At 35.9% G+C, this 17879-nt stretch overlaps 1 pseudogene; it reads left to right on the top strand.

Annotated features, from left to right (window-relative positions):
- The first annotated feature begins 271 nt into the window (after window positions 1-271).
- On the top strand, window positions 272-2817 carry LOC130050506 (uncharacterized; annotated as a pseudogene).
- Window positions 2818-17879: the final 15062 nt, after the last annotated feature.

The raw sequence follows: 17879 nt of genomic DNA, 5'->3' as shown, positions 1-17879 counted from the left end.
TAGATTAGGAACCCGTGAACAGAACTCTTCTTTTCAACAAGGTAAATTTAGTTCTTTTCAACGCTATATTGAATTATATTTTCCCGCGTTTCGATAGTATAGCGGGAAAATGTTGCATTCACTATATGTGTATTTAAAGTGGTATAGTGGCATGATCCATAAATGGTATTCAGGTTTTGACCAATAGAAATGCTTAGTAAGGGATTTTTAAAAGCTGGTTTTGAAATTAAAGTATTCACTTCTAGTCGCCGTTCTGCACGGGTTGAACGAAATGGACGCCGAGGCCGTTCAAAGACAAATTAACCAAACTTTACAACATGCGAATAATGAAATTCTGAGCAGTTTTTCAAAACTCTTGGAGAGCAGATTATCAGATATGCAGAAAAGTATTAACGATAACCAGAAATGTATAGCTGAAAGACAAAAAGCAAAATTCGAAGAAGTTATATGTCTGACGGGTATAAATTCAAGAAAAGGGAAAACGAAGAGCAGCACAAGCACAACGTAAAATTCATCAATAAACTCAGGGACGCGAGTAAAGAGCTGCAGGAACACAAGGTGGAAGAAGCTCAACAGAGAATAGCAGAAGGTTTGGATATCGTTAAGAATAGACAAAAATTAACCAGGCTTACGGATTCGTCTGAGGCAGGGTGGAGAGCTGTCGATGAATATGTGAAAAATCCAATCGCATCGGACTCGGAGGATCAAAAGAAAATTAACAGGGCTCAGGCGGTATCAGAAGAAGTTTTCCTGGGTACGAGTTCTCTTGGGTACGACACCCAAGAGAACTCGTACCCAGGAAAACTCGTACCCAGAAATTTGGGTACAAGTTCTCCAGGTGAAGTCGTACCCATCAATATCTGGGTACGAGTTCTCCAGGAGAAAAACTTTGTCATTTCTGTCCTAATAATCTGGGTACGAGTTCTTCTGGACAAAAAAAACTTTGTCAGTTTATCAAATGGAAATCTGGATACGAATTCTCCTGGAGTAAAACTTTGTCATATCTGTCATAAAAATCTGGGTACGATTTCTCCAGGAGAAAAACTGTCATTTTGAAATATAGAAATCTGGGTACGAGTTCTCTGGGGGAAAAAAACCAACTTAATAATGAATTAAAATCTGGGTACGGATTCTCCCACAGAAAAACCTTGTCATTTTATCAAATAGTCTCCTGGAAAAAAACTTTGTTAATTCTCCTGGGGAGAAAACAACTTTGTCGTTTTATCAAGTAGAAAAGTTTGTAAGAGTTCTCCTGGGGAAAACTTTTTCATTATATAGTAAGTTTATCTCATTAAGAATTGTACAATTTTAGGTATTGAGATCCGAGTAAAATTCGATGAAAAGATCCTTAAAATATTCGAGGATTTCTTTTATCATATACATAATTTACTTTCAATTGAATATAAAAAAAAATAATACAATGATCTTTTTTGTTTGGTGTTTTTTCTTCTTCTTTCTTTAGATTTGCTGTTTGGCATGAGACGATAATTAATATAATTATTGCAATTGAACGCTACTTTAAACATCCGACATGGTATTTTTATATAGCGGAGCTCTATTTTCCGGTACGTGCATGTCGAGAACTCGTACCCAGATTTATATGATAAGGACAAAGTTTTTTCACCAGGAGAACTCTTACCCAGATGAAATTTCCATTTGATAAACTAACGATTTTTTTTCTCTCCAGGAGAACTCGTACCCAGATTTACCCAATGAAATGACGAAGATTTTATAATAAAATTGACAAAGTTTTTCTCTAGGAGAACTCGTACCCACATTTCTATTTGATAAAATGACAAAGTTTTTCTCCAGGAGAACTCGTACCCAGATATTGATGAGCATGACTTCTTCCAGGAGAACGCGTACCCAAATTTCTGTATACGAGTTCTCCTGGGTACGAGTTCTCCAGAAGGTAGCAGGGGACAGTTTCGCACTATAGGCCCGGAAATGGAAATACCCCATATTTGAAGTTATATTACATGTGTAAAAATATATACAATAATTTTAGGATGCATGTCAAATGCAGCTGAGTGCTTAATAAAAATGTTGATATACAACATGTAGGTGTCACCATGATTCCTAGCATATAGATGGGTGCAAATACGAAACTAAGATACGTGGTCAGTTGCTGAAGAAATTCCGGTGAAAATATGCAGGGTCTAGCAAAACGTCTGTAGCTGTGAGGGAAGGTGGATGGCTCCATATGAGAGGTAGATTTTTGAGAAGGACAGATAGGGTTCTTGATTGTGCACAGTGTCTAAATCCCCATGTTTGGTACTGTGATGGTGTGGGGGTGGTGTGGATTAGCCCAAATGAGGGAAAATCAAAGCAAAAAAGGGGAACCTGCTCAGAGCATGTTTTGTGCACCAACACCAGTATTTATAGATTACATGTAATTTAGGGTCATAATTTATTAACTACACTAATATGAAATACAAGTATTGACATAAAAGGGAAATATGATTTTTCATTAGTTTGTCATAATCTGACTTTGGTGTATACCCCCTATCCACATGTTTCAAAACCAAAGAAACTGTCCCCTGCCACCAGAAGTCGCTCAGGCGAGAGCGGAACGAAAAGCGACGCCGTGAAAAGTATCGAGAGGCCGTGCGACCTTATCCAAAGCCGGATTTACAGTCAATCTCTACAACAACTGGAATCTGGAGATCGGGGCACTGTTACCGCTGTAACAAGAGGGGACATTGGAGGAGAGACTGTTCAGAAAAACTGGAAGGGAATAAAATACGTGAAAATTTTGAAAATATTAATCATTTGATTGAACAAGCTATTAGGGCAAGTCTTCTTGTGGTAATGTAAATCAGTCAAGCTATGATTTTAGTTCACCTGTAGAGCGATTGAGAAAAAATGTAGGTCAATGCCGTTCGATAGGTTATTGACGTTTTAGGTAATGGTTATCTTCTAGCATCCGAGTAATATTCACATTGTCAAATAGATGGGCGGTCCTTCTGTCACGAGTGTGTGGAGCGCACGAGTGAGAGAAGGGCCGCCCATCTCTTTGATAATGTGAATTTTACTCGGATGCTAGAAAATGACCGACTTATCACATTTTACGAAAGCTTCTCATTTTACCTTTATTGAACTATACATTCAATACAATGGTAGATTACCACAGTGGCGGATTTAGGGGGTGGATCCCCCCCCCCCCCCTCTCTCTCTCTCTCTTTACCACACCCGAACGGCAGATGATCAATGATCACCCGTCAGAGCCATATACCCTCATGTGTATATAAAATTTAATATCTTTACCCGTAAAACAGCAAAACTAACTTAACGAAAACTGATTATCCCTGTCAGTATCAATGACATTGGTGGCTTCATAAATTACAATCAAACGCATTGAAGTGGTGAAATTTTTCGTTTGTACGGAATGTTACGAGCCGGTCCTACTAAACAGAGTACGATAGAGTACTTTAGAGTACGCTAGTAAAATTTCATAATTTAATGCAATTTAACTGCTGTTCGTAGATGTTCTTACTTTAGTTTAACCTAACAAATGTATATCTGGAATATATTGTGTTTGTTTTCATTATTTTAGGAATTATTGTAAGTTAAAGTTTACCGTTTGATTCCGATCCCGATCAAATTTAATACTTTTTCAAAACAAACTACTAATAATCGGGATCGGGAGCTTCAATACATTTAATGTTTTCTGGTCAAAATATCGCTAAAATACCCAAATACTTTTGACAAATATTGCACTTTTATTTTATAATCATCTTTATTTAAGTGGTATACATATAAATAAACAATTGAATTGCATTAAATATTGAAATTTTACTAGCGTACTCTAAAGTACTCTATCGTACTCTAACGTACTCTGTTTAGTAGTACCCTTCGGACACACCCCTTATATCACCCAAGACCACGTGAAATTTTATGAACATTCAAGTTAACGCGGAAATATGTACACATGTATCTCACTTGTGCAATTCCAGTAATGCAGGGGTGGGCGTCTCAAGTCCCCTTTAATGTGTAGGTAAGCATACCGTTTCGCCCACCCCTACTCAAATCCATGTTTCGAGAGAATGAATAAATCCAAGTAGATCAATGTACATGTACAACCAAAATGAAGAATGATCAAGATACCCCTCAATATGGGCCGTCTGTAGGGTTTCTGTGACTGTAGTGTTTGTGTAATGGTGGTATCCCAAACAGAAGCTGACACAAAGTCTGCCTCCTTTCTCTCTCTCTCTCTCTCTCTCTCTCTCTCTCTCTCTCTTAAATATAAAGCCATGATGAATTATAAATAGAAATATCTCAATAACTCTCTCTCTCTCTCTCTCTCTCTCTCTCTCTCTCTCTCTCTATATATATATATATATATAAAGCCGTGATAAATTATAAATAGAAATATCTCAATAACTTATTTATGCTTTTTTACTATTGTTTGATTTCTGATTGTGTAATTTATAATCCATGTGGTATTCTAAACAGAAGCATTTTTTTTTTACTACGGTAGCTGTAGACCACGGTCTCTCCATTCACCAATCAACCTAAGCTCTATTGTTAAAAGTTTGATTGACCGGCGGCTTTTTATTGATCACGACACAGGTAAAATTTGGGGGCGTTAACTTAAAGTATGTATGGGATCTCCTTTGCTAAGTACTTTTTGTTACTTTTATCCTACCGATTTTGTGACTTTTTGTCCTGTGATTTTTATCCTGTGACTTTTTATCCTATCTAATCAAAAGTCATCATTGTGACTTTTTGTCCTGTGATTTTTTGTCCTACTGAATTTGTGACTTTTTGTTCTGTGGCGTTTTGTCCCGTGACTTTCTGTCCGTATACCTCAATCACATATTGGTGGCTTCATAAATAATTTTTCAGGAATTTAATTCTATGCATGTATTTGTACAAATGTTTTAAGAAAACATGTATAATACAAATATTAAAGTAGGAAAAGGATTAAAGACTTGCATTAGCAAACTCTTTATAAAATGAGAGAGAGAGAGAGAGAGAGAGAGAGAGAGAGAGAGAGAGAGAGAGAGAACTATTTAACATTACTGACTGGGGAAAAAACCCGGTCACAGGTACGTGTATATTTGTTACATAACAATTCCTGTCTGCTTCAACGCCCATCATCAATCGGCACACGCTTTACCCGTAAAACAGCAAAAGTAACTTCACGAAAACTGAATTATCCCTGTCTTGTTTCTATTGTGTAATTCTGATGTTAGTACCGCCCATGCGATAACAAGGTGGGGGGAGCTCGTTTTATCACATATGCGATAAAAAAAAAACCTGTTGATTATAACCAGATACAATTCCCGAACAACAAAAGAAAATCACTGTAAATATGTGACAAAATTTGGTTATAAGATGCCCTTGTTTATTACCCCAGAACCTATTGAATTGACGAACAACACATCTGCAGTTAACAATAAGCAATTTGTGTCCAAAGAAATCGAAACGTTATTAGAGAAAGGTTGTATTTTGGAAGTAACTAAAATACCAAGAGTAGTAAACGTTGACAGTGGAGTTTTACGAAGAGGCTTACTTTTACAATTTAAAGGGGCCAACTCCAAATATGAAAAATTTGGGAGTGGTACTTGCAACATTCAAAACTTCTACGGCATTCAGTTGTTGAATATTATTTAACGTCCCACTCGAGAATTTTTCACTCGTATGGAGATATCACCATTGCCGGTGAAGGGCTGCAAAATTTAGGCCTATGGTGGGCGCTTAAGGCCTTTTTGCAGAGAGGAATCTTTATCGTGCCACACCTGTTGTGACACGGGGCCTTGGTTTTTCAGGTCTTGCCTATTCTAACCCAGACCCCCACAGGGTACGGCATTTAGGACAAGCACATGTCAGATGTTTATATCGATAATGTACAGTGTATACCAGGGAGTAATCGGTTTTGGTGAGGGCCAGTTTTCATGTTTTGAGCGATTTAAACCTGTATTTGTTGATCTGCTTCTTTAGCATACTTGATTTTAACGATCGGGCTCACCCGGGTTAATCGGCGATGACCGGCGACACACTTGATTGTGAACCGGAATTGCGCACATATCCCGTCGGGTAAGCCGGAAATTTCTGATAAGCGAAGGCGGCTTCAACAGGTTGGAAACACTTCCCCTATAGCGAGATATTCTCGCTAAAACGCGATTGTCCCTCTCTAGCGAGAGTAAATATATCTCGTACAACCGAGAAAAACACCCTTGGAATACATCTCTTCGTGTTTCACGTGAAAAGAAGAAAAAGTGCTAAAAGGTGTGATGCTTCTGCAATTATATAAATCAAAACAAAAACACTCACGATGTGTATTGGATTTCAGACTGCTTCTCTCTTACGCAGCAACTTTGATATGAAATTTCTTGACTATGTTGTCAATTTCATAGAGACAATTCTCTTCATGTTTAGTGTGTGTCGCACTTATTCAGTGTTGCACGGGATTTGCCATGATTTTCAATAAAGACGCCAAAACACCTGTTTATGGTAATGTTTATTTCTCGCTAAAGAGGGATAATCGCGTTTTAGCGAGAATATCTCGCTATTGGGGAAGTGTTCCCAACCTGTTCAAGCTCAGGCTGGCGTCCTTGGAGACAGTAGTATCGAGAGTTGCTTATTCTAAGACAAAATGTTTTTTTTAATTTTTACTCTAGCGAAATAAACATGATTTGTAAATAAGTTGGTCATTTCTATGCGGAATAATGTTTATACAATAGAAGGTAAAAAATTTCATTACTGTACTGTAGCCGGGTCACTTGATTATTATCGCGACTCGCCGGGTATACCCGGCCTAGTTCGATTCGGCCAGATTTTTTTCAGAATCAAGTATGATATTTAAGTCAAGCTTTTCAAGGTATTTATGCATTTACCTGATCAAGACATAGGGCTCACGGCCGGTATGACCGGTCGACAGGGGATGCTTACTCTTTCTGGCCACCTGATCCCACCTCTGGTATGCCCATGGGTCCAGGTTTGCTCAACTCTTTATTTTCCTTGTGGAAGTTGTGACAATGACAATATCTTTATTCTCTTAAACTGATTTACAGTGTAGAGAAATAAACAAAGTGAACGTAATATAGATATACATGTGAGTCGTGGGTAATGGTACATTTTGAAAAAAAGATAGAAAAACAAAACCAACTAGAATACAATGTGTTGTTAGTGGGTGGATTGATTAACCTGGAGAACATACTTTCTCAGAAATGCTTTTGATAAATTTACTTAAATTGATTAATTTGCTTCTGTTTTGTGTATTAAAAAGTTGTTCAAATTTAAAGATATTCGGGTTTTTATAGTAATAGCTTGCTATGAGCAATGTCCTTGATTGTTTTATAAAATTATCATTACAATTGAACAAATAATGAAATTCATCCCCTATCTCTTTCATATTACATAACTGACATAGTCTATTTTCCCTGGGTTGACCACACCATCTACCTGTTTCTATAGGTAGTTTAGTATTACATGTTCTAAATTTACAACATGTTTTCGATAGATTTATTGGAAGAAGTAGTAAATAGTTTTCAAAACTTAGTGAATTTTTGCATATTCTATAGTTAAGGCCTGTAGAAGAATGATACATTTCACTATGCCAGGATTGCTTGAATTGATCATAATATGCTTGAAACACTTTTTTCTTAAGCCAGAGAACATTGGGTATTTGCTGTTGCTGCCATATATAGGACAGTCCACAGTCGTTTAGAATTTTTTTGATACTGAGGTTCATACCAGGGGTTGTTAAACTTTTTAATAAAATAGTAGAGTTTTGATGATAATTTTGAGTATTGTGATAGAATTAATTTTCCCCAAAAATTTATCATTCGTACTTTTATAGTAATAGACATCGGATATTTCCCAAATTCTCCATATACCATGAAGTTTGGAGTGCTTTGTTTTAGTTTAAGTATGAGTTTACACTATATTTCAAATGAAGTTTTTCTAATCAAGGTGATTGAGTAAAGCCCTATATTTCACAACCATATAAGAGTATAGGTTTTACATTTTTGTCAAACATGTCAAGATTACTATCAATAGACATATCATGCAGTCTACATTTACCAATTACACCGTACATTGCTTTCATGACTTTATCATATAACTCTTCAATATTTTGTTTAAAGGAACCATTTTTACAAAAGATTACACCAAGGTATTTAAAACTATCTACAATCTCCAGAGGTTCATCATTAAAGGTAATGGTAACTTGATTCAGATGTCTGTGCTTTCCAAATATAACAACTTTTGTTTTGCTATTGTTCACCTTAAGATGCCAGGTTTTACAATAATTATTAAAAATATCTAATTGATATTGTAGATCCTCTGGGGTTTCAGACAAAAGTATAGTGTCATCTGCATATAAAAGTACAAATAATCTAATGAATATATTAAGTTCTTTTTCAATTTTTTCTGAAATAAATGAAAGTCCTTGGATATTATTTGCTTGCATATACTCATCTAGGCCATTGAGGTACAGTGCAAATAAAAATGGTGACAAGTTTTCACCCTGTCCTACACCACTACAGCATGGAAAAAAGTCACTGAATACTCCATTTGTACATACCCTTGAATTGATGCTATCATACATATTCATTATAACTTTAAAGCATTTACCATCAATGTTATTCAAAAGGATTTTGTTCCAGAGACCAATGCGCCATGCAGAGTCAAAGGCTTTCTCAAAATCAATGAAAGCACAATACATTTTTCTTTTGAAGCATTTAGAAATTTCTAAAAGAGTGTACAATGGAAAAATATGGTCAGTAGTTGAATATTGTTTACGAAAACCAGCTTGATTTTGAAGGATTAGTTGAACTTTATTAGAATAGTTATTAAGTCTTTCATTCAATACTGCAGTGAATAATTTTCCGAGACAGCTTATCAGTGTTATAGGTCGATAATTTTTTGGGTCACTTGAGTCGCCCTTATTCTTATATATAGGAATTATATTGCCGCATGTCCACTGTGTTGGGATTATACCAGTATCAAGGATTTTATTGAATAGTACTACATAAAAGCTTAAAAGCAAATCAGATGTTGATTTAAGATATTCATTTACAATGTTGTCATCTCCACATGATTTGTTATTCTTTAGCGTCTTTATACATTTTAGAATTTCCTCACCAGTAATTGGTTGGTTTATAAGAGTATTCATTTCCATATTTGATGATAATCTCAATTCTTCCTCTGTTCAAATATAATTCTCTAATATTTCTTCTGTGAGATTGATCACTGTTCCTTATCTTCACTATTCATGTGTGTGTGTGTGTGTGTGTGTGTGTGTGTGTGTGTGTGTGTGTTATTCAAACTTGGGGTGTCATAAATTTGTGGAATAAAGGGGAAATCCTAAATCAAGGAAAACTGAGTTACCACAAATATCGTTGATTCTGCAGTGTATTTTGATATACATGTATACAATATACACATGACGTATTGATTGTCTTCACATTTAGACCTAGAGTTTCAACACGAAAGAGAGGTGTACAAATCATTACCTTGTGGGTTTTTTTAATTAGGGGGAGCTATGACAAAATATATCTCGACAAGCCTACCCCCTCAAAATTTTTTATTCTAGTATAGAGCTGCCGTCCAAAGGTATGTATGGTTAGGTGGGGGTTGCTTTGTTCCTGGGAAAGCCAGAAACCCCAGATGTAATATATAGAGAACTTTTAAGTTTTCAGGACTGCTGACACATTATTTAGAAATGTTAGGATAACTTGAGTTCGTCTTATTTCATTGAGTGCGCTGTGGTGCGCTAATGATATACAGTAAACGTTTTACTATATGGCAATTTTCTGGGTCCTTTTATGCATTTCTCTGCTTCTCATTCGCAGTTAACATTTAACTTAATCAAATGTCAAAACGAGTAGTGTCGAACTAATGTAGCTCTAAGAGTCACTAAACATAATTGTCGTTTTTGGTGTTTTTATGAAGCAGTCTATATATATGTATTTATTTCGGTAAAATTTCTGTAGTTGGAGACCATCCCTTTAAATTGTGAAAGTCAGCCGTCGATTGTAAAAGTAAACCTCTTCGTAAAACTCCATTAGCAGGTAATAAATTCAAACAAAGGCTGATTTTGGACTGCAGGCATGTCAATCCACATAGCACAAATATGAGCATGCCAGTACGTCTAGATATTTATTTCAATCGGGTTATTACCTTTTTGCATTTGACCTGAAAATGTATCATCACATCGTTGTGCACGAGTTAAACAAAGAATATTTAAGTTTTAGATGGCACAGCAAGTATGTTTTTCAGGTGCTTCCATTTGGACTCAGTACTGCTGGTTATATATTTTCCAAAATCACGAGGGAAGTAGTCAAGTATTGGAGGCTACAAGGTTACAAAATTGTTATGTATTTAGATGACGGAATAGGGGGGTCCTCAAGTTTCACAGATGCAAAGATGGTTAGTGCTAGAGTTCAAGCTGATTTGAACATGTTAGGCTTCCTAACAGCGAATGGAAAATGCCAGTGGGAGGCAGTTCAATTAACCTTGGTTTGGTTATGGTTAGTTTGGAATACAAATGATAATGCTATCATTGTGTCAGAAGGTAGAATTGAAAAGCTGAAAGACACTTTCAAGTATATTCTGAAAGGTTATGAAATGGGCTATTCATTATTTGATGTTAGAAGATTTTCAGCAAAGATTGCGTTTGGCACAATTGTGAGATTGAGGACGAGATACATGTATCTGTATTTTTACATCCAGTCACGCTCCAGTTGGAATTCGTTCATTAGATTGAATTCAGAAACTGTATCTGAGCTTAGGTTATGGTTAGAAAGCGTAGATGAAATGAATAAAAAGGGTGATTTGATAAGTCAGTTGATAGATTCAGATGTAGACAGAATAACGCTGTATTGTGATGCTTCTGAATCAGGTTATGGAGGTCATTTGACTTCGTGTTCAGAGAGTGAACACAAATTATGAAGTGTTTGGAATGGTTGGGAATGTAGTCTAAGTTCTACATGGAGAAAGCTTGAGACTGTTAACAGAGTTTTGAAAAACTCAGTGGACATAGTTGGTGAGAACTCAGTTGAGGTGTATTCGGATAATCAGAAGGTTCAACATATATTGAGCGGAATGTCAGACACTTCGGCCCAGACGTTTCGGCCCAAAATGTAGGACACTTCGGCCCAAATTTTTGAGACGGCCCAAAGACATTTCGGCCTTTTATTTTTTTTCTCCGAGATACTTCGGCCCATTTTCTTGGCTTTATGTATCGCACATAATACGTTTTAACATAATTACTAATAATTACACAACACAATGTGTGAATCATATTCATAATCCACATCTTCCTACCATTTTTTATGCTTGATAAAGTTGTTGACTAAACCGCTGTTTAAAATGAATAAATTAGTTTGGCCTTGACGTACCCGGGAATAAATAATAAGACCTAAACCATGCTGAAAATAATAATTTGTCCCCCCACCCCACCCCCCACCCCCACCCGAAATCGACTCAAATATCAGCAATTCATTAAAATCATGAAATATGGATCTAAAATATTTTAACATAATGTGTATATATTTAACAAGATATTTGACGGTGCTTCTATTCATACAGTAAGTGTTGCGGTGTACGCTATCAAATGGGTTTATGACTCTGTAGGTATACCAGATCCAACCAAAAACTCGTATGTAACTTCGATATTAGAGGCTGCAAAGAGAAAAGCATATCGACTCGTACAGAAAAAGGAGCCTATCACCAAGGACGTAATTATTGCTCAGTGTGATAAATTTTAGGAAAGCACGGACTTATAAACAGTTAGAAATCGTACTATGATTTTATTTAGAATTGTCGGATTATTGAGATTTGATGATCTTTAAGATTCTTTGACATTTAATGATGTTCAGTTGTATCAAGATTATTTAGTATTGTGCATTCGTAAAAGCAAAAATGATCAATTTAGAGAGGGGAGTGAGGTGCTTATATCCAAAGGATTAACATCCGCTTGTCCAGTTTAAGATATTCATCTCTTTTGGGTGATGTCTCAGACAATAATTCGTTCTTTTTTAGACCAATCTTTAGGTCTAAAGATAGGTGGCAACTTAATTACAAAAACAAAACGCTTAGTTATACAGCTGCTAGATGTAATATATTGGCTCATTTGAAATCAATTGTTGGTGATCAAGTTAATTTGGGGCTGCATTCTCTTAGGTCAGGTGCACCACTGTGACTGCAAACTCCAGTGTGGATGAGAGGTGCCTATTTAAGAGGCATGGCAGATGTAGCAAAGGATGGATATATTTTAGATTCGTTGGAAAAGCGTTTGCTGGTCTCTAAAACACTGGGTTTGTAACAGTAATATTCGGCACAGTCCTTTCTTTGGTTTGTCTAATGCACGTACGGCTGGCTGTCATGCAATATTATCAATGTGTTGTATTCATTTTATAGGAAGCAAGGTTGATACTTATGTTTTCTCGCGTTTCAATAGTATAGCGGGAAAATGTTGTATATGTGTATTTAAAATGGTATAGCCTGTATAGTGGCATGACCCATGAATGGTATTCAGGTTTTGACCATACTAAGGATTTTTAATTAAGAGCTGGTTTTGTTAAATTGTCACATATTTACAGTGATTTTCTTTTGTTGTTCAGGAATTGTATCTGGTTATCATCAACAGGTTTTTTTTTATTGCATATGTGATAAAACGAGCTCCCCCCACCTTGTTATCGCATGGGCGGTACTAACATCAGAATTACACAATAGAAACAAGACAGGGATAATTCAGTTTTCGGGAAGTTACTTTTGCTGTTTCACGGGTAAAGCGTGAGCCGATCGATGTCTGGGGCGTTGAAACAGACGAGAAGTGTTATGTAACAAATGCATGTATACACATACCTGTGACCGTTTTTGCAGTCAGTAATGTTAAATAGCTCTCTCTCTCTCTCTCTCTCTCTCTCTCTCTCTCTCTCTCTCTCTCTCTCTCTCTCATTTTATAAAGAGTTTGCGAACGCAAATCTTTAATCCTTTTCCTACTTTAATATTTGTGTTATACATGTTTTCTTAAAACATTTGTACAAATACATGTATAGAATTAAATTCCTGAAAAAATATTTATGAAGCCACCAATATGTGATTGATACTGACAGGGATAATCAATTTTCGCTAAGTTAGTTTTGCTGTTTTACGGGTAAAGCGTATTAAATTTTATATACACATGCATCGTCCGACTATGGTATATGGCAATCGACCATTGTATTGAATGTATGGTTCATTAAATGTAAAACGAGAAGCTTTTGAAATATGTGACAAGTCGGTTATCTTCTAGCATCCTCGTAAAATTCACATTATCAAAGAGATGGGTGGTCCCTCTCTCACTCGTGCGCTCCGCGCACTCGTGACAGAAGACCGCCCATCTATTTGATAATGTGAATATTACTCGGATGCTAGAAGATAACCATTGCGTATTCACTTCTAGTCGCCGTTCTGCACGGGTTAAACCATCTTCACAAGTCAAGGGTTATTGATTCGTTACCTCTCACTAACCCTTGACATCTGTCGCTATGAAAAAGTTGGGCTCGAGAAGAAGCATATGATTGGTTTGCAGCCTGAAGCTGCAAACCAATCAGACAACGGCTTTTATAATCGGTCGAAAACAAAACTAAACCGTAAACACGCATGGCGACGGCATTATGGTGTAGAATTTGTGGCCAATTAGTAGAAGACAGATACCGTCGATTGATTTTCGGGAGTTCGTTTTGTTTGAAGAAACAATTAGACGAGGTTTTGGGGTATGAGCCGAATGAAAATGATGGATTGTCGAAGTACGTTTGTCGACTATGTTTTAACAAATTAAACAAATTGTCCAAAATAATGGGAACAACTTCGTAAGATAGCGATTTACCACTGCCGGTTTTAGTCCCAATAAAAACATCTTTTCCTTCTCTGATACATGATATCGAAAGCTTTTGGTTTTCAGTCAAATGATCGATTTGATGTTTTTCATATATCTTCTCGTCAACGGACGCCATTTTTTACTTTCTGTTTATTCCCTTACCAAACTTTCATCTGAAACAAGAAATCCCATTGACTGATTAATTTTAGCATATTGCGCATCCTTCTTCTCGATTCCAACTTTTAAATAGCGACTGATGTCAAGGGTTAGTGCGAGGTAACGAATCAATAACCCTTGACTTGTGAAGATGGGGTTAAACAAACTTTCAAAACTTTGTTCACAAACTCCCTACATCCAGCGGCACTTGGCAACGGACACAGGTTTTCTAGAGTTTTTCATTGGTAAATATTATCATTTTAACCCTAGTTTTTTCCTGACCGGCTCTGATATTTGTTTTTGCGGGAGAATATTACATGCTGTCTGGTGTTTCATACCGATTGTTAAGCCATTTTTGGCCCACTGATTTTGACTGCGGATTACTCCGTATACCTCTTCAGGATATAGGGCTCACGGCGGGTGTGTCCAGTTAACAGGGGATGCTTACTCCTCCTAGGCACCTGATCCCACCTCTAGTGTGTCCAGGGATCCGTGTTTGCCCACATATCTATTTTGTATTGCTGTAGGAGTTATGAGATTGATCACTGTTCGTTATCTTCACCTTGCATGCATGTTGTCAAGTTAAATACTTCATGAACAATTTTCTTAGTTTGTTATATGTAAAAGCAAAGCAATCGGTTATGTGTGTGATCTGTAATTATATAAAATATATATGAAATAAATGGCGGCGTCCTGCAATGTTATGGTGTGTTGTATTCATTTTATAAGGAGCAAGGTTGACACGGGGAGATATCTGACGGAGATACAAGCGGTAAAATAACTTGTTCATAAACAAAGCGATATCGTTAGAAGCGCAGGGAAAAGGCCTAGTGCTAAGTTTCTTTATCATGCCAACGTCTGCTGTGACACGGGACCTCCGTTTTTAAAGGTGACATGAATTAATAAATATAGTGCAGTAGTTGGACATTCTGCCACTACTATTGATATGTTCTTTTTACTTCGCGTTGTGTTTTTTTTTTTTAATGATGATACGTGTTGTGTAAAGTATTCAACTCTTTAGATTTTTCCAGGTAAGTTTGAGTCCGCCTAGAGTGAGGCTAGCAATAAAATAATGAATAAATAAAGTTTTAGACCTTTAATAAAGTTCAACAATTATATGATAAATACCAAAATGATAATCCCGGGGAATGAATGTGGTTTGAGAGAAAAATATAACTAAATAGGAAAAATAAAGAAACAATAATCAAAAATACAGGGTGAGGCAACTCCTGATATTTACCTTGTTGCAAAAAATTGGCTCAGCAGAAGCCCCGAGCACGGTTGTGCTCGGGTTTAAATACTATTCTTAACAAAAGAATGAAAGTAAAAGTTACCTGTAATGTGATTTGATAATAAATCTAGAAGTAACCAATGAGAAGTTTTGTAATAAAATACGTTTGAAAATATAAGATAACTCTCTTCCTGTTTCATGAAATAAACAACTCGAATACGAAGATAGGAATTTACGTAGACAAGTAAGTAGAAAAATAATGTAATGGAGATAATATAGACCGATACTACCACAATAGTATAATTCTATATGTCCGCCATATTTCTCTGCTAATCCGCCATATTAGTTGGAATTTCTATTGTTATATGTATCAGGGTTCGCATGGTATATAAGGGGACGAGCTTTGCTACGCTTCACTTCACATCAGTGTCTTTGATTTACCTGTGCGGGTAGCTTCGACAGGTAACACGTACATCTCCGATACTAATTTATAGGACATCAAGAAGAAATGAAATCACGTTTTGGAACACCACGCAGTGCTCAAAATTATAATAAACATACCATACAGTAGTAACTCATTCTAAATATATATATTTGGATAAATATATATAGAATGCCTTTTCTTTACGTTAACGTGCGTACATTTGCAGTAAATATGTCAAAACTATACAAAAAATGTGGAGAAATATTTCATCTATTATCTATTGATAAAATGGAATAAGCAAATAGTATACAATCTATACCATTCACAGTTACTTCAAGTAAAAGGCAAATACATAAATACTACTGTACTTATAAACATGGCATGTATGCTCGCCATGAAAACGCATCGAATGCGGACGACTATTTACCTGGGCCTAATCGTAATATCTGTAAAGGACCGCAGATGTACGTGTACACTTGTTGAAAATACTCTAAGTAGTAGTAAAACTCCCTTTATTTGCATAATCCATGAAACAAAATGATAAACTCCATTTGCATTCCAACAGTAAACAACATTGTGAATTGTACAGACTGCGACACACTTAGCCCGTGCCGATCAGCTATCTTCAATCGGGGGAAGTATCAGAGTACAATATTTATCCTGTATTGTACATGAATCCTTATACCATATGATTTACTGGTCAGAGTATCGCAGATTTATAAATCAGGAAATCATTTACGTACATAAATTTGCATATACAACACTGTACGAGTGTATGGGATGAGAGAGAGAGAGAGAGAGAGAGAGAGAGAGAGAACCGATGACTTTGTAATAATCGTGCTCTTATTAAGACAAATGATATTGTTAATTCAATAAAGAGAGATCAGTACTAGTAACTCAATATTGCTCTCATTAATTGATAATACAAATTTATTTGATTCATTTAAAGCACGCAATAATAAAAAAAATTAACATAATTTTAAACAATGTTATTTTCAATTACTTCATTTTATGCTCATTTGGCGCTCAATAGATCTTATATATCTATGCCATTTTGCGTTATTACATTCTGCGTCGAACTCGACGCAAATTGTACTAATGCAAAATGTAATAATCGAGTTTATCATATTATGCGTCGTTATCAAACATCAAGGGGAGACGACAAGAGTGTCTGTCCCTGTCCCCCACCTTTAATAAAAATATCCACTTTTTGTTATCTTTTAATGCAAATAAAAGATATATTGAGTGACAACCCCTCCCCCACTTACCCCAGCTTGAAAGTTCTGATATAATAGTAGAAGACACACACCACAACCAATTAAGAAAATGAAGATATTATGAGGCACTCATAGTAGAGGACTCTAACCACCCCATCCCACCCCAACGATTGACGAAAATGAAGTGAAGGGGGAAATTATTGAGGTAGTCAAAGTAAAATACTCTTTAACCCTTCACCCCCACATTAGGACTTTGAACATCGGACAAAACATCTTGGTTTGTTTGGGAGGGTTTTTATTTTTTTATTTTATTGCTGTTTTAGTTCATCTTTTTTAATTATTATTTTGAATGGCAAGAAATTTTGAATAATCCAATTTTCCATTTTTTCCCCTGTTGCACCCCCCCCCATGATGAAAAATGATGATACATGTCTGGTTATTACATGTACATTTTGCTTTACAACACATGCATGTAGACTAATTGTATGACCAAGATATTTTCAAGGGTAGGAACTTCATTCATGAATACATAAATATATGTATTAAGAAAAATCGCATGCATGCATTGCAGGACTATAGCATTTGTGTGTTTTAACGTTTCTGTAACATGCCATAATGATTACTTTGAGGCTTGAGTGTAATTTATTCATAAATATTTTCATTTCGTAGATCTGGTGCAATGGCCATACCACTGTTCATAGAAATTTCAAATTCAAATGTATTCGATAAGATGTTAGTATGCATAAATCAGTAAAATTCGTGTTGAGGTTTTATTTGATATGATGCAATGTCAATATACTGTAATGCTTTAGTAGGATATGCAGAAGGCAAGAGTATAAACATTTTCTTTTTTCATTATTAGTATCAATATCTATATGATCACGAAAAAACACATTATATAATTTATATCCGGATTCATTTATACCGATTTAGATATCAATAAAAACAAAACTGCATAGTTTAAGTGAGGGGTTTCTAATGAGTCTGGTGAAATTAAAAGAAGGAACCCAACATTTGCATTCAAACTAGATGTAC

The sequence above is a fragment of the Ostrea edulis genome, chromosome 9, assembly GCF_947568905.1.
Source record: "Ostrea edulis chromosome 9, xbOstEdul1.1, whole genome shotgun sequence".
Taxonomy (NCBI): Eukaryota; Metazoa; Mollusca; class Bivalvia; order Ostreida; family Ostreidae; genus Ostrea; species Ostrea edulis.
Note: the sequence above shows the minus strand (reverse complement) of the source record. Positions and strands in the feature narration are given on the sequence as shown.